General features: G+C 49.3%; 1 protein-coding gene and 1 non-coding gene across 5 annotated transcripts in view; one reads left to right on the top strand and one right to left on the bottom strand.

Annotated features, from left to right (window-relative positions):
* DEPTOR (DEP domain containing MTOR interacting protein) overlaps positions 1-17,717 on the top strand; it is a 164,591-nt gene that overhangs the window by 21,575 nt on the left and 125,299 nt on the right. The window lies entirely within an intron of this gene.
* LOC122679730 lies at positions 9,280-9,386 on the bottom strand. Its single transcript, XR_006336516.1, has one exon. It is a non-coding gene; the product is annotated as a U6 spliceosomal RNA (small nuclear RNA).

The following is a 17,717-nucleotide window of genomic DNA, read 5'->3' on the forward strand; positions in this document are numbered from 1 at the left end:
AAAACCATGTCAAGACTGTACATGTTACTGTTTTAACCAAATGTGAAATCCTTACTTTATTTTCTCACATATTTTTTTTTCCTTCATCCAACCCTCTGTCAGCCGCTTTAGATACAAAATAGTGTTATAGTTATAAGGTCATGTTATTATTTAATGTCTCCTTTTCCTGTGATACAACACTTGCTTCATTTTTGTCCTTCATTGAACAGTTGCTTGAGTGTATACATATGTTTTCAGGATTCTTCATAGCACTAAACAGGAAATTACACTAGAAATTGGTTATTACTTATCTGGTTTGCACTTCAACCACTTACAACTCTTCTCACCCCTGTTAATTCTTACTCTTGGTCTCAGGACCTAATCTAGGAACTGGATAAAGAAGGAATTACCTGCTTTTTCTCCATTCATCTCCATGTGTCCTGTTAGTGGGAAAAGTTGTATGTCAGATAGGAAAGAAGGCATATCCATTCATTTAGACACACTTACCATAAACTTAATGAAGTTAATGCTCTACATCTATGCAGAAATCTGTACGTATTTAAATTGTTAGTCAAGAACCTCAATTTGATAAAGTATCTATTTTCAGAGACAAGTCTTTTGTCATCAGCAATTGGAATAGCTTTTGCTTTATAAAACCCTTTTTAAAAAAACCTAACAAATCTGTTATGAAACAACCATTGTCTATATTCTTTGAATCTCTGCACAGCTCAAAGAAACTTGCTAGCCTGTGTCAGGATCTTGCAGGGACTTGCCTGCTGGTCCAGAGGCTGAAGCTCTGGGCTCCCAATGCAGGGGACCCAGGTTTGGTCCCTGGTCAGGGAACCGGATCCCACGTGCTACAAAGAGTTTGCATGAAGCAACTAAAGATCCTGCATGCCACAACTCAGAGTTTGCATGCAGCAGCTAAAGATCCTGCGTACCACAGCGAAGATGGAAGATCCCGCATGGTGCAACCGAGACCCGCGCCTCCAAATAAGTAAATACCTTGCAGTGTCTGTCCATCTCGAAGGTCCTAAACGTCACCTGGAATTTCTTACCTATCTGATTGGAAATCCTTCCAGCAGTTGGCCCTGATCCCTTAGTGAGAGTCTTAGGCATATTCTCAGGGTACTGTATACAGTTCCTGTTTTCTAAGCTTCCTTCTGCAGCCTTCTGCCAGATTGGTAAGAGGCTGTATATCCTTTCAGTAAAATCCCTTTTTGCTTAAATTAGCCAGAATTAGTTTTAGGTTCTCATAACCATCACTGACACAGAGATTAGTACCAGGAATGAGGCATCTAACAGAAATCACAGATATCTACTACATGAATGTATTTTTTTAATTTTCCTTTTTTCTTTTTTCTGTGCTGAAAGCAGAGAGTCAGGGATATTTATATAAAATATTGTTGGTTACAAAGTGTCAACAAAGACTAACTCTACTTGGAATAGAATAATCATCTTACAATCCCTCTGATTTGTTTGAGCTTTACTCATACAAAAAGTGTTTGACTTGTAACCACATTTGTTATGTAGAAGGCTGTATGCGATTCTATTTTTGAAACTCGTGGCATCTCCACTGTTTAGGAATAGGGCAGAATATAAATAAATGCTTGTTGACTGATCCCTTATGGAAAGTGAAATTGCTTTTAGTTTTGAAGTCATGAAATTTCATTTTTTTCTTTCCTTCTTAAAAAATAGGGAAACTGAGATTTTAGGAATTGGACTTCTCTCTGCTTTAGATTTGACATTGAGCATAAGAAGCAGGGTGTCTTATTTAATTCATTTGGTCATGTGCAGTTTTAAATCTCTTTATGGACAAGGACATTTATGCAGTTCTATCGTGAACCAGTTAACATTTTTAGTCTGTTTATATTTTTAGCCTCTCACTTCAGTGTGTTGTTTAAATTGCTAGATATTTGGGTACAAACATAAAATCCCACTTTAGAGTCATGCAACTGCATGCAAGATGACACACAAACATATTAGTATTTTTAGCTTTCACGGATGCTATTACATATGATAAATTACAGCCTTGTGGATCCACAGCACCTATTGATGGTTCAGATGCCTTCAGAAAAAATGGGAGGAAGTCATACTGTGAGCCTTTGGTCTGTAAATTCAGGGTACTTGCTGGGTGAGATGAATATATAAAAAAGTTCCATGATAACAATTCTTTCCTTTATCTGTGTTTATGTGATAAGTATTTGTGATACAAATCACAACTAACATGTAAACAGCATTTTTTTTTAATTTTAGAAAGAGATTTTATATGTGTCATTGTATTGATTCTTAACATTTTCTTGATCCTTAACCTGTGAGTTAGGAGAAATCTGAGTGATTATTCTGATTTAGAAGAAATTTAGAAGCTTTACTGAAGTTCTTGTTCATTGTTATGTCCCCAGAAAGATGGGTTGATGGAAAAAAATTTGCCAAGTGATAAAATAAATGCAGCTCAGGGAGATTAAGTGACTTGGGCCAAGGACACACAGTTATTCAGTGATGGAGGCAGAACTGAGATTTAAAGTTCTTGATTCCAAATCCCACGTGCAGCTTTCTAATGCGGATGCCCCAACAAGGGCACCTGAAGTTGTGTTCAGTGGTAAGAGGTAAGGTGAAGAAATACGTTTGAAAGCTTAGAATGCATCTCTCTTAAGTTGAATGAGGGATTATTTTACAGCTAATACTAAGTTCTGATGCATTCAGATGAAATTTTAAAAAGTCAGTTGGAGAGGTGCTCTTGAGGACCATGTCACTTTGGTGTTCACACTAAATCATCACATTTCAGGGTCTTTAGACATAAAAGTACCATTACGTGATGGGTTTCCTTTGTGGCTCAGCTGGTAAAGAATTTGCCTGCAATGTGGGAGACCTGGGTTAGACCCCTGGGTTGGGAAGATTCCCTGGAGTAAAGAAAAGCTGCCCACTCCAGTATTCTGGTTTGGAGAATTCCACGGACTCTATAGTCCATGGGGTCGCAAAGAGTCGGACACAACTGAGCGACTTTCCCTCTCTCACTCACTCACATAGTGGGGACAAGGAAAGTGAAGTTTGTAGAAGCGCGTGCTCCATGAAGGCGGAGTCCGCATACACCTTGTTTCTTGTTATGTACAGTGCCTGATGCATGTTCTGCTAAAGCTTGTTGACTGGACAAGGTCCAGCAAACACACACAGTTGCTCTCAGTCACAGTTTAGTGAAGGTCTTCCCAAAGGATTGCTCGTAACATGGTTGACTGACACGACATGTCCATGTCATCAGCATGATCAACGGGTTGAATTTTAGGCTGGTGGGACCTTAGTGATAACCTGTCTAGTCAAGCCTTTTAAATGATGGCTGCTTAGCCATCTGACATGGTGTCAGAGTGAGGATGGACTGACCTTGGTTCCTCTCTGCCCCCACTTTCCTCATGTCATCCCTAAAGTTTTTAAAAGGAGTCACGATGATTCCCTCTACTGGAGACCAAGTGGCCCCAAGGTTGTTATGCACCCCAATGTGGTGGCCCAGACGTAGTTAGTGTGTGCAGGGCTACACACCCCAGTTAGTGTGTGTAGGGCTGTGTACCCCAGTTAGTGTGTGCGGGGCCGTGTACCACAGTAGTGTGTGCGGGGCCATGTACCCCAGTTAGTGTGTGCGGGGCTGTGTACCTCAGTGTGTGCGGGGCTGTGTACCACAGTAGTGTGTGCGGGGCCGTGTACCACAGTAATGTGTGTGGGGCTGTGTACCCCAGTTAGTGTGTGCGGGGCTGTGTACCCCAGTTAGTGTGTGTGGGGCTGTGTACCACAGTAGTGTGTGCGGGGCCGTGTACCACAGTAATGTGTGTGGGGCCATGTACCCCAGTTAGTGTGTGCGGGGCTGTGTACCCCAGTTAGTGTGTGTGGGGCTGTGTACCACAGTAGTGTGTGCGGGGCTGTGTACCCCAGTTAGTGTGTGTGGGCCTGTGTACCACAGTAGTGTGTGCGGGGCCGTGTACCACAGTAGTGTGTGTGGGGCCATGCACCCCAGTTGGTGTGTGTGGGGCCGTGTACCCCAGTTGGTGTGTGTGGGGCCGTGTACCCCGGTTAGTGTGTGCGGGGCCGTGTACCACAGTAGTGTGTGTGGGGCCATGCACCCCAGTTGGTGTGTGTGGGGCCATGCACCCCAGTTGGTGTGTGTGGGGCCGTGTACCCCGGTTAGTGTGTGCGGGGCCGTGTACCACAGTAGTGTGTGTGGGGCCGTGTACCACAGTAGTGTGTGCGGGGCCGTGTACCCCAGTTGGTGTGTGTGGGGCCGTGCACCCCGGTTAGTGTGTGTGGGGCCGTGTACCACAGTAGTGTGTGTAGGGCCGTGTACCCCGGTTAGTGTGTGTGGGGCCATGTACCCCGGTTAGTGTGTGTGGGGCCGTGTACCCCGGTTAGTGTGTGCAGGGCCGTGTACCACAGTAGTATGTGCAGTGCCGTGTACCACAGTAGTGTGTGTGGGGCCGTGCACCCCGGTTAGTGTGTGTGGGGCCGTGTACCACAGTAGTGTGTGCGGGGCCGTGTACCACAGTAGTGTGTGCGGGGCCGTGTACCCCGGTTAGTGTGTGTGGGGCCGTGTACCACAGTAGTATGTGCGGGGCCGTGCACCCCGGTTAGTGTGTGCGGGGCTGTGTACCCCAGTTAGTGTGTGTGGGGCTGTGTACCACAGTAGTGTGTGTGGGGCCATGCACCCCAGTTGGTGTGTGTGGGGCCATGCACCCCAGTTGGTGTGTGTGGGGCCGTGTACCCCGGTTAGTGTGTGCGGGGCTGTGTACCCCAGTAGTGTGTGTGGGGCCGTGTACCACAGTAGTGTGTGCGGGGCCGTGTACCCCGGTTAGTGTGTGCGGGGCCGTGTACCACAGTAGTGTGTGCGGGGCGTGTACCACAGTAGTGTGTGCAGGGCCGTGTACCCCGGTTAGTGTGTGCAGGGCCGTGTACCACAGTAGTATGTACGGGGCCGTGCACCCTGGTTAGTGTGTGTGGGGCCATGTACCCCGGTTAGTGTGTGCGGGGCTGTGTACCCCAGTTAGTGTGTGTGGGGCTGTGTACCACAGTAGTGTGTGTGGGGCCATGCACCCCAGTTGGTGTGTGTGGGGCCGTGTACCACAGTAGTGTGTGCGGGGCCGTGTACCCCGGTTAGTGTGTGCAGGGCCGTGTACCACAGTAGTGTGTGCGGGGCCGTGCATCCCGGTTAGTGTGTGCAGGGCTGTGTACCCCGGTTAGTGTGTGCGGGGCCGTGTACCACAGTAGTGTGTGCGGGGCCGTGTACCACAGTAGTGTGTGTGGGGCCATGTACCCCGGTTAGTGTGTGCAGGGCTGTGTACCACAGTAGTGTGTGCGGGGCCGTGTACCACAGTAGTGTGTGCGGGGCTACACACCCCGGTTAGTGTGTGCGGGGCTGTGTACCCCAGTTAGTGTGTGTGGGCCTGTGTACCACAGTAGTGTGTGTGGGGCCGTGTACCACAGTAGTGTGTGTGGGGCCATGCACCCCAGTTGGTGTGTGTGGGGCCGTGTACCCCGGTTAGTGTGTGCAGTGCCGTGTACCACAGTAGTGTGTGCGGGGCCGTGTACCACAGTAGTGTGTGCGGGGCCGTGTACCACAGTAGTATGTGCGGGGCCGTGCACCCTGGTTAGTGTGTGTGGGGCCATGTACCCCGGTTAGTGTGTGCGGGGCTGTGTACCCCAGTTAGTGTGTGTGGGGCTGTGTACCACAGTAGTGTGTGTGGGGCTGTGTACCACAGTAGTGTGTGTGGGGCCGTGTACCCCGGTTAGTGTGTGCGGGGCCGTGTACCACAGTAGTGTGTGCGGGGCCATGTACCCCGGTTAGTGTGTGCGGGGCCGTGTACCACAGTAGTGTGTGTGGGGCTGTGTACCACAGTAGTGTGTGTGGGGCCGTGTACCCCGGTTAGTGTGTGCGGGGCCGTGTACCACAGTAGTGTGTGCGGGGCCATGTACCCCGGTTAGTGTGTGCAGGGCCGTGTACCACAGTAGTATGTGTGGGGCCGTGCGCCCCGGTTAGTGTGTGCGGGGCCGTGTACCACAGTAGTGTGTGCGGGGCCGTGTACCACAGTAGTGTGTGTGGGGCCATGTACCCCGGTTAGTGTGTGCGGGGCTGTGTACCACAGTAGTGTGTGCGGGGCCATGTACCCCGGTTAGTGTGTGCAGGGCCGTGTACCACAGTAGTATGTGTGGGGCCGTGCTCCCCGGTTAGTGTGTGCGGGGCCGTGTACCCCGGTTAGTGTGTGTGGGGCCGTGCACCCCAGTTGGTGTGTGCAGGGCTGTGTACCCCAGTTGGTGTGTGCAGGGCTACACACCCCAGTTAGTGTGTGGGAGGCTGTGTACCCCAGTTAGTGTGTGCGGGGCCGTGTACCCCGGTTAGTGTGTGCGGGGCCGTGCTCCCCGGTTAGTGTGTGGGGGGCCGTGTACCACAGTAGTGTGTGCGGGGCCGTGCTCCCCGGTTAGTGTGTGGGGGGCCGTGTACCACAGTAGTGTGTGCGGGGCCGTGCTCCCCGGTTAGTGTGTGGGGGGCCGTGTACCACAGTAGTATGTGCGGGGCCGTGCACCCCGGTTAGTGTGTGCGGGGCTGTGCTCCCCGGTTAGTGTGTGCAGGGCTGTGTACCACAGTAGTGTGTGTGGGGCCGTGTACCCCGGTTAGTGTGTGTGGGGCCGTGTACCCCGGTTAGTGTTTGCGGGGCCGTGTACCCCGGTTAGCGTGTGTGGGGCCGTGCTCCCCGGTTAGTGTGTGTGGGGCCATGCACTCCGGTTAGTGTGTGTGGGGCCATGCACCCCAGTTGGTGTGTGCGGGGCTGTGTACCCCAGTTGGTGTGTGCGGGGCTGTGTACCCCAGTTGGTGTGTGCAGGGCTGTGTACCCCAGTTGGTGTGTGCAGGGCTACACACCCCGGTTAGTGTGTGGGAGGCTGTGTACCCCAGTTAGTGTGTGCAGGGCCGTGCACCCCGGTTAGTGTGTGCGGGGCCGTGCTCCCCGGTTAGTGTGTGCAGGGCTGTGTACCCTGGTTAGTGTGTGCAGGGCCGTGCTCCCCGGTTAGTGTGTGTGGGGCCGTGCACCCCAGTTGGTGTGTGCGGGGCTACACACCCCAGTAGTGTGTGTGGGGCCGTGCACCCCGGTTAGTGTGTGCGGGGCCGTGTACCCTGGTTAGTGTGTGCGGGGCCGTGTACCACAGTAGTGTGTGCAGGGCCGTGCTCCCCGGTTAGTGTGTGTGGGGCCGTGCACCCCAGTTGGTGTGTGCGGGGCTACACACCCCGGTTAGTGTGTGGGAGGCTGTGTACCCCAGTTAGTGTGTGCAGGGCCGTGCACTCCGGTTAGTGTGTGCGGGGCCGTGTACCCTGGTTAGTGTGTGCGGGGCCGTGTACCACAGTAGTGTGTGTGGGGCCGTGCACCCCAGTTGGTGTGTGCAGGGCTGTGTACCCCAGTTGGTGTGTGCAGGGCTACACACCCCAGTTAGTGTGTGGGAGGCTGTGTACCCCAGTTGGTGTGTGCAGGGCTGTGTACCCCAGTTGGTGTGTGCAGGGCTACACACCCCGGTTAGTGTGTGGGAGGCTGTGTACCCCAGTTAGTGTGTGCAGGGCCGTGCACTCCGGTTAGTGTGTGCGGGGCCGTGCTCCCCGGTTAGTGTGTGTGGGGCCATGTACCCCAGTTAGTGTGTGCGGGGCTGTGTACCCCAGTTGGTGTGTGCAGGGCTACACACCCCAGCATGGTGGCCCCAGCGTAGTTAGTGCATGCAGGGCTGAGACAGAATCTGAGCCTGTGACCCGTCCTGAGTTCGTCTCTTCTCAGCCCCGCAGGCATCCCCGCAGGACTGGTATCTGAACTGTCTGAGCTCAGCGTGTCTCTGCATTTCTGATGTGCTCTTCCCAGGTTTTGCAGTGCTGGGTCTCCATCTTGAAGTCAAGATTGAGGCTGGCCAGCCCTCACTGGTAAGGTTTGAATGTGTCTGAATGGGCCTAGTGACTATCATACAGAGTGCAGTAAGTCAGAAAGATCAAAACAGATAGCGTGTTTTAATGCCAATACATGGAATCTAGAAAAATGGTGTAGATGATCTTGTTGGCAAAGCAGAACTAGAGATCCAGACACAGAGAACAAACACATGGATGCCAGGGGAGCGTGGTGGGTGGGATGACAGAGAGCTGAGCACTGATGTTTATTCACTGTTGATACCACATGATGACGAGTGAGAACCTGCTATGCAGCACAGGGAACGCTCCTCAGCCTTCTGTGGTGACCTCAGTGGGGAGGAAACTCAGAAAAGAGGGGACATGTGTGTGCATATGACTGATTCACTTTGCTGTACAGAAGAAGCTAACGTGGCGTGCTAAAGCGTCTGTGGCCCAATAAAAAGAACATTTAGAAGCATTCTGGAAGCACCACTTTCTCACAGCCTGTGTGTAAGCTTTCTCCTGACCTGGGCTCAGGGGTGCGTCTGAGAGCTGGGTGTGGGGGCTCGCCCGCCCTGCCGCCTCTCTGCAGGTGGACAGAAGAGGAAGGAAAAGATTTTGTTTGATTGCCCGCCTGAAGCATCTGTCTTCAAGGTGACTGCAATTAAAGAGAAAAAAGCTGTGAATAAACTTCTCACGTGCATTGTGAGAGGCCCTTACGTGCCAGGCCTCAGTGATGATCCTGCCCCTGAGAACAAACGGTAAACCAGAGAACTCCTGTCTTCAAGGAGCTCACAGACCAGAGAGTCCAGCCAGCTAGTGCCAGGGGTGGAAATGTAGGTGTCACGGCACAGCAGGATGAGGTCTGGGACAGAGGGGCGTCTGGGGTCCCTCTGGGATCGTGGGAGCCTCAGAGAGGTGTGACGGACTCTGCCTCTGAGGGCCCTCTGAGCTGGGCTTGGACGATGTTTACTCAGGAAGCAGGACCGTGAAGGGAGGAGATGCGTTTTAGATAATAGAGCAGGTAGAAAGACCTGAAGCTGGGACATGTCATAGTGTGTTCAGGAAAGCCCGAGTTGTCCTGCAGTCCAGCGGTTTGCACTTCTTCTTTTCCTATCTGGATTCCTTTTATTTCTTTTTCTGCTCTGATTGCTGTGGCCAAATTTCCAAAACTATGTTGAATAGTAGTGGTGAGAGTGGGCACCCTTGTCTTGTTCCTGATTTTAGGGGAAATGCTTTCAATTTTTCACCATTGAGGATAATGTTTGCTGTGGGTTTGTCATATATAGCTTTTATTATGTTGAGGTATGTTCCTTCTATTCCTGCTTTCTGGAGCGTTTTTATCATAAATGGATGTTGAATTTTGTCAAAGGCTTTTCTGCATCTATTGAGATAATCATATGGTTTTTAAAAATATGGAACGCTTCACGAATTTGCGAGTCATCCTTGCGCAGGGGCCATGCTAATCTTCTCTGTATCGTTCCAATTTTAGTATATGTGCTGCCGAAGCGAGCACAGTCCATCGGGTTTCAAATGTCCTGCTTGCCCGTCCATATCTGTGCAGGTATTTTGAGCACAGATTCCCCCCAACATCAGCATGTTGCCTGTGATACCCATGGACTGCTGTATGGATGCATTATGCATACCATAAACACACCTACAAAATAGAAAAGTAAAAGAATCCTTGTAAAGTGGGATAAATACAGGTGTTCTGCTATTGTCCAGCCACACTCCGAAGGATGGCCTCAGGTTCCTCCTGTGGAAGCCGCTGTCTAGACTCTCAGCCCCACGAGGGAAGTCGGGCTTTAGTCCTTCTCACGGCTGTTCCCCCCGTCTGGCGCTGTTTCTTGCGTTACTAGGCACTTGTTGGGTTGTTGATTTCTCAGTGTCCCTGGAGAGTAAGCCTCCCCGATAGCTTCCTCTGTGGCTCAGCTGGTGAAGAGTCCGCCTGCAGTGCAGGAGACCCCGGTTCGATTCCTGGGTTGGGAAGATCTGCTGGAGAAGGGATAGGCGACCCACTCCAGTGTTCTGGCCTGGAGAACTCCATGGACTGTATAGTCTGTGAGGTCACAAAGAGTCGGACACGACTGAGGGGCCTCCACGTTCACTGGAGTGTAAGCTAAAGTGGTGAACTGGTGACAGATGCCCCCCGGCTTTCCTTAAGGATGACCTTGGATTTTCCCAGGACCGAAGCAGAACACCAGAGCTTCGGGTTCAAGCTCTGACTCCCGCCGTTTATCTTAGGGGGAAAGCCCCTCAGAATTTCTCTGTGCCTCCCGAGGGCATCTGCACTGTTCAACAGGGGTGATGCTGTTCCTCCTGCCCCGTGGCGCTGGCGGTGAGTGGCTAATCAGAGTGGCATTGGAAGCGCGTGGCACCCAGGAAAGGCCTGTCAGAGTGGTAAGCAGCCCTTGTCTGAGCCGGCGGGCAGGGGGAGGGCCACTCTTCTCCCACCAAGTCTCTTGTGGGTAATGACAGCAACATCAAAAGCGTATTTTTCTGTTTTGACTTTCAAGAATAAGGGTCTGATCTTCTCGCCACAGAACTGTCTTTTTTCCACACGGCAGCACCCAAAACAGAATGTTTGTCACAGTCCTTGCAGCTAATAAATGAGTTTAAACAAGACTTAAGGCAGCGTATGAACTTTTTTTTTTTTTTTTTTTTTGCGTATGAACTTTTTAAAAAGCACAGTTAACATTTTATTATGGATTAGTTAAAATTATAGGATAGGGGAGGGATAAATTAGAGTTTTGGATTAGCAGAGACTACTATGTATAGATTAAACAAGGTCCTGCTCTATAGCAGAGGGAACTATATTCAATATTTTGTAATAAACCTTAATGGAAAAGAATGTGAAAAAGAACAGGTATATATATGCATAAGTGAATCACTTTGTAATATACCAGAAACTAATGCAGCCCTGTTAAATCAAGTGTGCCTCAATTTAAAAAAAAAAGATTATATACTTGTGTGTGTATATAGAATACAGATTTCTTCTGCATGTTTCAGAAGAACCTAGATATACCCTTTTTTAAATCTTTTCCTCCCAGAAAAATTTCTTATACACATGCCAGCTGATTGTATTTTATCTTTAGTTAATCAGCCTACAAATATTTATTGAGAGCATGTGGGGCCAGCTTTTGCTTGCATTGGAAAAGATATCAAGAAATAAACAGCACGATTCTTGCACCAAGAAGACAGCTTTTTAGGTAGAGAAGTAGAATAGGACTCCATGAATAAATGGAGGATAATTGAACAAAATATTGTGAAGAACCCTGGGAAATTAAAGCAACAGTTTTAAAAAGAAGAACTCCCCATGACTAGAAAAGGAGGCAGTGGCTTCGTGGGACGAGAGGGGAGATGAGCAGGTTTTGTGGAAGTGGGAGGGTGGAAGACGGATTCCGGGCAGCGGGAAACCATGGTTAAAGAAACCGTGTTTCTTAGCCCAGGACGGCTGAAGACACTGCCTGGGTGGCTGGAATAGGCAGGGAGTCAGTCCTAGAGGTCGGGTGTTCGGGAGGAGGAGCTGGTTTGGCAGGGAAGGTGGTGAGAGAGCGTGTGTGCTGAGGGGTGGCGTGTGCAGGGTGGTAGAGAGAAGGGGGCGCCGTGAAGTGGCTTGTGTCCGGCGTGTCCTGCGTATGCTGGGTTGGGTGGACACCCAGCGGGGGCGCTAGGCTCTGACAGTGCAGGTGGGAATGCAGCAGATGGACACCCCTGTCCTCACGGGGCCCCCTGAACTAGAGTCAAGAGGGATCGGAGGGATCGATGCCGATTCTGGAATCAACTATGAAGTTTGGAAGTACCATGGGATATAAAGTAAGACTGTAGAACATGCACGAAACATGCATATCCTCAGTGCAAATGGCGCTTTGTCATCTGGCTTTGAGTCTCTACTCCTTACTTTTAACCCAGGATGTTCACCGTTCCTTTGGTCACCTCCTGACCTTCAACTCATGTTTTCAACAAACGGCAGAATAAGCATCATATTAAATAAAAGTTCAGTGATCTGCTGTAAGGCTCAAGCGTAGTGGTACATTACAAAGACAAGTGGAACTCATTCTCGGTTCTGATAGCCACACTGCCAGTGTGGTGCCTGGACTTTAGTCACTGGGACACGAGTCATCAGGGCTTTCCAGGTGGCTCAGTGGCAAGGCGTCTCTCTGCCAATGCAAGAGACTCGGGTTTGATCCCTGGGCCGGGGAGATCCCCTGGAAAAGGGAGAGGCAACCCGTTCTAGTATTCTTGCCTGGAAAATCTCATGGACGGAGAGGAGCCTCGTGGGCTTCAGTCCATAGGGCTGCAAAAGAGTTGGACACGACTTAGCGACTAAACAACATGACTCCCTGTGGAAAGTTTCACTGGTTGAGTTTGGTTTGGGTAGGGGCTTATCCTTTCTTTGTCTTAAAAGCTCAGAGAAGATTTACGAAACTAGGTAGCGTGGCCATTGCAGCAAATTAAAAAATAAAAAATAGGAGAAAGACTAGAGGAAACAGGATTCTTTGTTGTGGAGAAGAGTTTTGGACACAGTCACGATCGTCCAAGAAAGGCTGTGAAGTATTGTGTGGCTCTGAACTCAGATGTGTTGTTTAATCTTATGTGTTCAGTAGCTTATGTTCACCAACCATTGTATTAATTACATCCAGACGATTCTTTTTCTATTATTAAACTAACACAAACCCCTATTATTTGGTTTATATTAGATCTCTTTATTAAAATGCATATTTAGGGATTTCCCTGGTGAGTCATGGGTAAGACTGTGTGCTCCCAATGCAAGGGGCCCAGCTTCCATCTCTGGGGGGGAATTCAGATACCAGATACTGCTTCTGAGCATACTCACCACCACCAGAGAAGCTTGTGAGCCCGATGAAGACCCAGCACAGCCAAAATAAATCATAAATTAAAAACAAAACAAAACGCATATTTAATTGTTTAGTCGGAACCCCTCTTATTCTGGGCTGGTTCCACTTTCTGCCTGGGACTCCTCCCTGAAAGCAAGGAATCTGAAAACTTGAGTGGCTGTTGAATCAAATAGCAGTCTAATCAAATTGCTTATTTATCCCATCATTATGTAATCAGTGAGAAAGTTACAAGTCTGATGAACGGGGCTTGGTTTGCAGGACATTGTATGTTTTTTCAAGGACCAAATGAAATAATTTAATGTCTTAGACACTCATAGGACAGACACTGTGATGTAAATAAGTCCCTTCAGAACAGACTCTGGGCTTAAACACATGCCTTCAGTTGGGACTGGCTGGTGGTCCAGTGGTTAAGACCCTGTGCTTCCAACGCAGGGAGGCTCAGCTGTGATCCCTGACTCGGGGAACTGAGATCCCACCTTCCCCTTGGCCAAAATAAATAAACATAAAACCCACTAATTCACAGAGCGCAGGTATCATTTGCTTCTTGGTACCTAGAATGAAATTAAAAGATGCTTACTCCTTGGAAGGAAAGTTATGACCAACCTAGACAGCATATTAAAAAGCAGAGACAAAAAAAAAAAAAAGCAGAGACATTACTTTGTCAACAAAGGTCCGTCTCGTCAAGGCTATGGCTTTGCCAGTGGTCATGTATGGATGTGAGAGTTGGACTATAAAGAAAGCTGAGTACCAAAGAATTGATGCTTTTGAACTGCGGTGTTGGAGAAGACTCTTGAGAGTCCCTTGCACTGCAAGGAGATCCAACCAGTCCATCCTAAAGGAAATCAGTCCTGAAGATTCATTGGAAGGACTGATGCTGAAGCTGAAACTCCAATATTTGGGCCACCTGATGTGAAGAACTGACTCATTTGAAAAGACCCTGATGCTGGGAAAGATTGAGGGCAGGAGGAGAAGGGGGCGACAGAGGATGAGATGGTTGGATGGCATCACCGACTCGATGGACATGAGTTTGGGTGGACTCCGGGAGTTGGTGATGGACAGGGAGGCCTGGCGTGCTGCAGTCCATGGGATCGCAAAGAGTCGGACACGACTGAGCGACTGAACTGAAGTGGACCTAGAACAAGAGTTTGTTCTGTTGGCTTCACTTCCTAGCCTCACGCACACAGTAAACGAACGTTGGGATGGAAAGACGCTAGACACAGGCGCAGTAGCAGAGTGAGTTTAAACTAGGAAAGGCCTTTCAAAGACCTTCTGGAATCTTAATGATGTTCAGAGTCCACTCTGAGCTTCGCTCCCTTGCCTCTGGTCGCCTGATTAGCAGTGTGACTTTTTAGCTGTGGAAATGCCACTGCGGTTCAAGTGACAGGTGTCAGGAGAGTGTGGCTGAGAGCTGGCAAGATCTTTAGGCACCCGGCTATCTTTAGAAGACACTGTCTCTGTGTGATGAGTGCTGTAGTTCACGAGCAGCCACAGGTGTTTGGAACCATGTTAGTATTTGGGGCTCTAAATAGAGTTTGGTAAGGTTTCAGATTCTTTATATAGTCATCAACGGAGTTTAAATACCTGCTCATCCACCAGAGCAAAACAAGGAGTTGGAGAGAAGACGGAGTCTTTGGGGGTACTTACAAAGTAATGGAGGACCCTTGAAAAGCATAAATGTGTGTGTGGGGGAGGGTGGGAGAAGGGCTAGTGAGGGGGTTTGGGATCGACCCTGCTGTGTTTCGGGTGGGGAACCAACAGGTCCCCCTGAAGAGGCAGGGACCTCTGCTAAGTGTGGGTGGCAGCCGGGACAGGAGGGGGTTTGGGGGAGAAGGGACACAGGGATGTGTTTGCTGCCCACCAGAAACAGCCACAAGATTGTTAATCAGCTGTACTCCAATATAGAATAGTTTAAAACAAGAACTAATTTGGATACCAATAAAGTTTGATTAAAGTATATACATGTAAGAAATTAGAGGACGAAAGTAGAGGATTGTTATACCTTCCTTCTCTTCTTCCTTACGACAGGTTTCATAATTCGTGTTTTCCTAAAGTCTGGATGTTTAGACCAGCTTCCCTCACTTACTGTGATGTTGTGTGAGGTGTCTTGTTCTCATTTTTATCTCTTTTGTAATGTGTGTAACTTTGTTTTCTCAGTTTTGTTTTAGTTCATGACTTATGTATTTATTGGCATTTCTAATAAATTACTCCTGAGTTTGTCATTTAAAAAAAGAAAATAGAAACATAAGTATGCAATAACACTACAGATACAGCCACAGATATAACCAGCTACAGCCGTGCAGGAATATTCTTACTAACAAGTGAGGTTAGATGCACTCTACAAGTGTGGTGTCTTGGAGGTGAGGTATTGTAAGGTCTAGATGTGATATGTGGCTTTGCCGCTTGGAAACTCTTAGCGGCCAGTTCCAGCCACCAGAGTGAACCTTCGCCTCGTCTACAGATAGGGAGGGATTCATCACCTCTCCCCCAGCCACCTCCCATGGCTATTTGCAAAATCAAATAAGATGAAGAGTATGGAAGTCACTGATAAGCCATGATGTGCTCGGCATATGGCATTATTATTATGCAGAACCATGTTGGGACTCAGACACGTGGAAAACGTGTATGCTCAAGTCAGCGCCAAGAGCCTGTGTCAGGGGCAGTGTGGTCCCTTCTCGACCACTGACGATGGTCTGCTGCACTTCCACCTGCTTCTCTCTGACCTGCCAACAGTCTGAGTGAGCTGAAACCCAGGTAAGTGTGGGTCTAGGTACATGAGGTTGTACACACCGAAGGTAACACTAACACACCAAGTGTGTTCTGCAGCCAGAGTGGTACACTAGTAGCCTGAAAATTCAGCTGTAGGTGTCGAGTACCCGCAAGGGTCCCTGTCGAGCAAGGCAGTCCCGGGCAGGACACTGGAGTGGGGCGCCACCTCCTCCTCCAGGGGATCTTCCCGACCCGGGGGTGAAGCCCAAGTCTCCTGCATCTCCTGCGTCGGCAGGCGGGTTCTCTACCACTGAGCCACTTGGGAAGCCCAGGAACAGTTAACTCCCTTCCATTGAATGTTTCTCAGCAGCTTTCTTCTGACCTTTTTTTGTCTAATTGTGTGTGTGAAAGTGAAAGTCATCGTGTCTGACTCTTTGCGACCCCATGGACTATATACAGTCATGGAATTCTCCAGGCCAGAATAGTGGAGTGTGTGGCCTTTCCCTCCTCCAGGGGATCTTCCCAACCCAGGGATTGAACCCAGGTCTCCGCATTGTGGGCGGATTCTTTACCAACTGAGCTACCAGGGAAGCGCGCGCATGCGCGTGTGTGTGTTTACATCACTGCATGTGGAACTATCAGGATTCTCTCCCTATATAATACAGGTGTTTTAAAGCAGGGCTGTATCACTTATTTGTTGACGGCCGCTTTCCCCTTCTTCGTGTCTGTGCGTTGTCACCTTTTCCGCATGACAGGCAAAGATGAAACCCCAGCTCGTGCTCTGAGCATCGCTTACCGTTAGCCTTGTCCTAGACACTTTGGGAAATGTGACGGAAGGAGACAGTTTTTTCCTCATTCAATTTGTGCTGTAGTTGGAGAGATAGAAGTCATGCAAGTAAGAGTAAAGTAATAGAAAACAGTGTACGGGTAGACCTGAGCATCCTGGAAAAGATGTCAGAGAGGCGTCAAGGAAAGCAGGTCACATCTAGTGGTGGAGAGAAGACATTACAGAGAAAGACTGAGTTGAGCTAGACTTTAACAGATCCTGAAGAAGGAAGACCATAAATCTAGAGACAGAGGCAGAAAGGAAGGGGATGCATTTGCTAAAACAGGAAACAGATGAAAAGGAAAACCCTGTTGGATAGATTCAGTTTTAACTGGATTGGGAGAATTATGGAGACAGTGACTGGTGTGTGTGTGTGTGTCCTAAGCACATAGGATACAACATTTTCATTTGAAGAAGCAACATCTGTTTCAGTTACGGAAACTAGTCCACGCCAAGCCGTTGTTTAAGCTGTGCCTGGTATGCAGTTGGAGCTCCATAAATGTACATTGATTGAGGAATCTTTCACAAGCCCCTCAGCTGAAAGCTGCCTCCACTATAACCACAGATGTGCCTGACAACACTTTGGAGGGCTCTTGGAATATTTCTGAGGAATCCTCTGCTTTATCTGTTCTCTGTTGTAGACCCCCCCACACACAAAATCTGTAACCCTTGCGCAGCTTCTGTGACTGTCCTGGGAGCTGAAAATAGACGCCGGTAACCCTAGTCGGGGTTTGGGCAGCCTGCTTAGCACAGGATTCGCTCTGATATGTTCATCCTCACTTGGAAGCCGGAAGGAAATGAAATTTGCTGTTTTGTGCTCTTCAGCCTTGTGGTTTGTGGCAGATCCTTTCAGTACAAAATGTGCCCCAAACGGCCTGTTCTATTTTGATCTGGTGAGTGGGGATTTACCCTGGAGGCTCTTCAGAATGTCCATTAAAAAAAAACCAGAGAAGTTAAGAGTCAAAAGGAAGTTTAGAGATAAATCTGGTCGGCTTCCTCCTTTTCCGGATTAGGAAACTGAGGTCCTAAGTTGGTTACAGCTTTCCTCTGGGTCACGTTCAGTTCAGTCCAGTGGCTCAGCGGGGTCCGATTCTCTGCGACCCCATGGACTGCAGCACGCCAGGCCTCCATGTCCATCATGGTCTCCAGGAGTTTACTGAGACTCATGTCCATTGCGCCGGTGATGCCATCCAGCCATCTCGTCCTCTGTGGTCCCCCTCTGTCTAGGTCAGGCTACTGGACGGGAACCACACACAGTAGGGTTCTGGTGGCCTCACACACCCCCGGCGCCAACACGGCACCTGACTTCCGCGGATCCACCCCCGGCTGGACAGAGACGCTGGCGTCTGAGCCCCGCTTGTGCCCTGAGCGCCCTTCTCCCTAGCGGACCAGCCCTTTCCTCCTCTTTCCTTAAAGTCACCTGTCTGCGGGGATCCCTGGCGGTGCAGTGGTTAGG

This window comes from Cervus elaphus, chromosome 21, assembly GCF_910594005.1.
Source record: "Cervus elaphus chromosome 21, mCerEla1.1, whole genome shotgun sequence".
In the NCBI taxonomy this organism is placed as follows: Eukaryota; Metazoa; Chordata; class Mammalia; order Artiodactyla; family Cervidae; genus Cervus; species Cervus elaphus.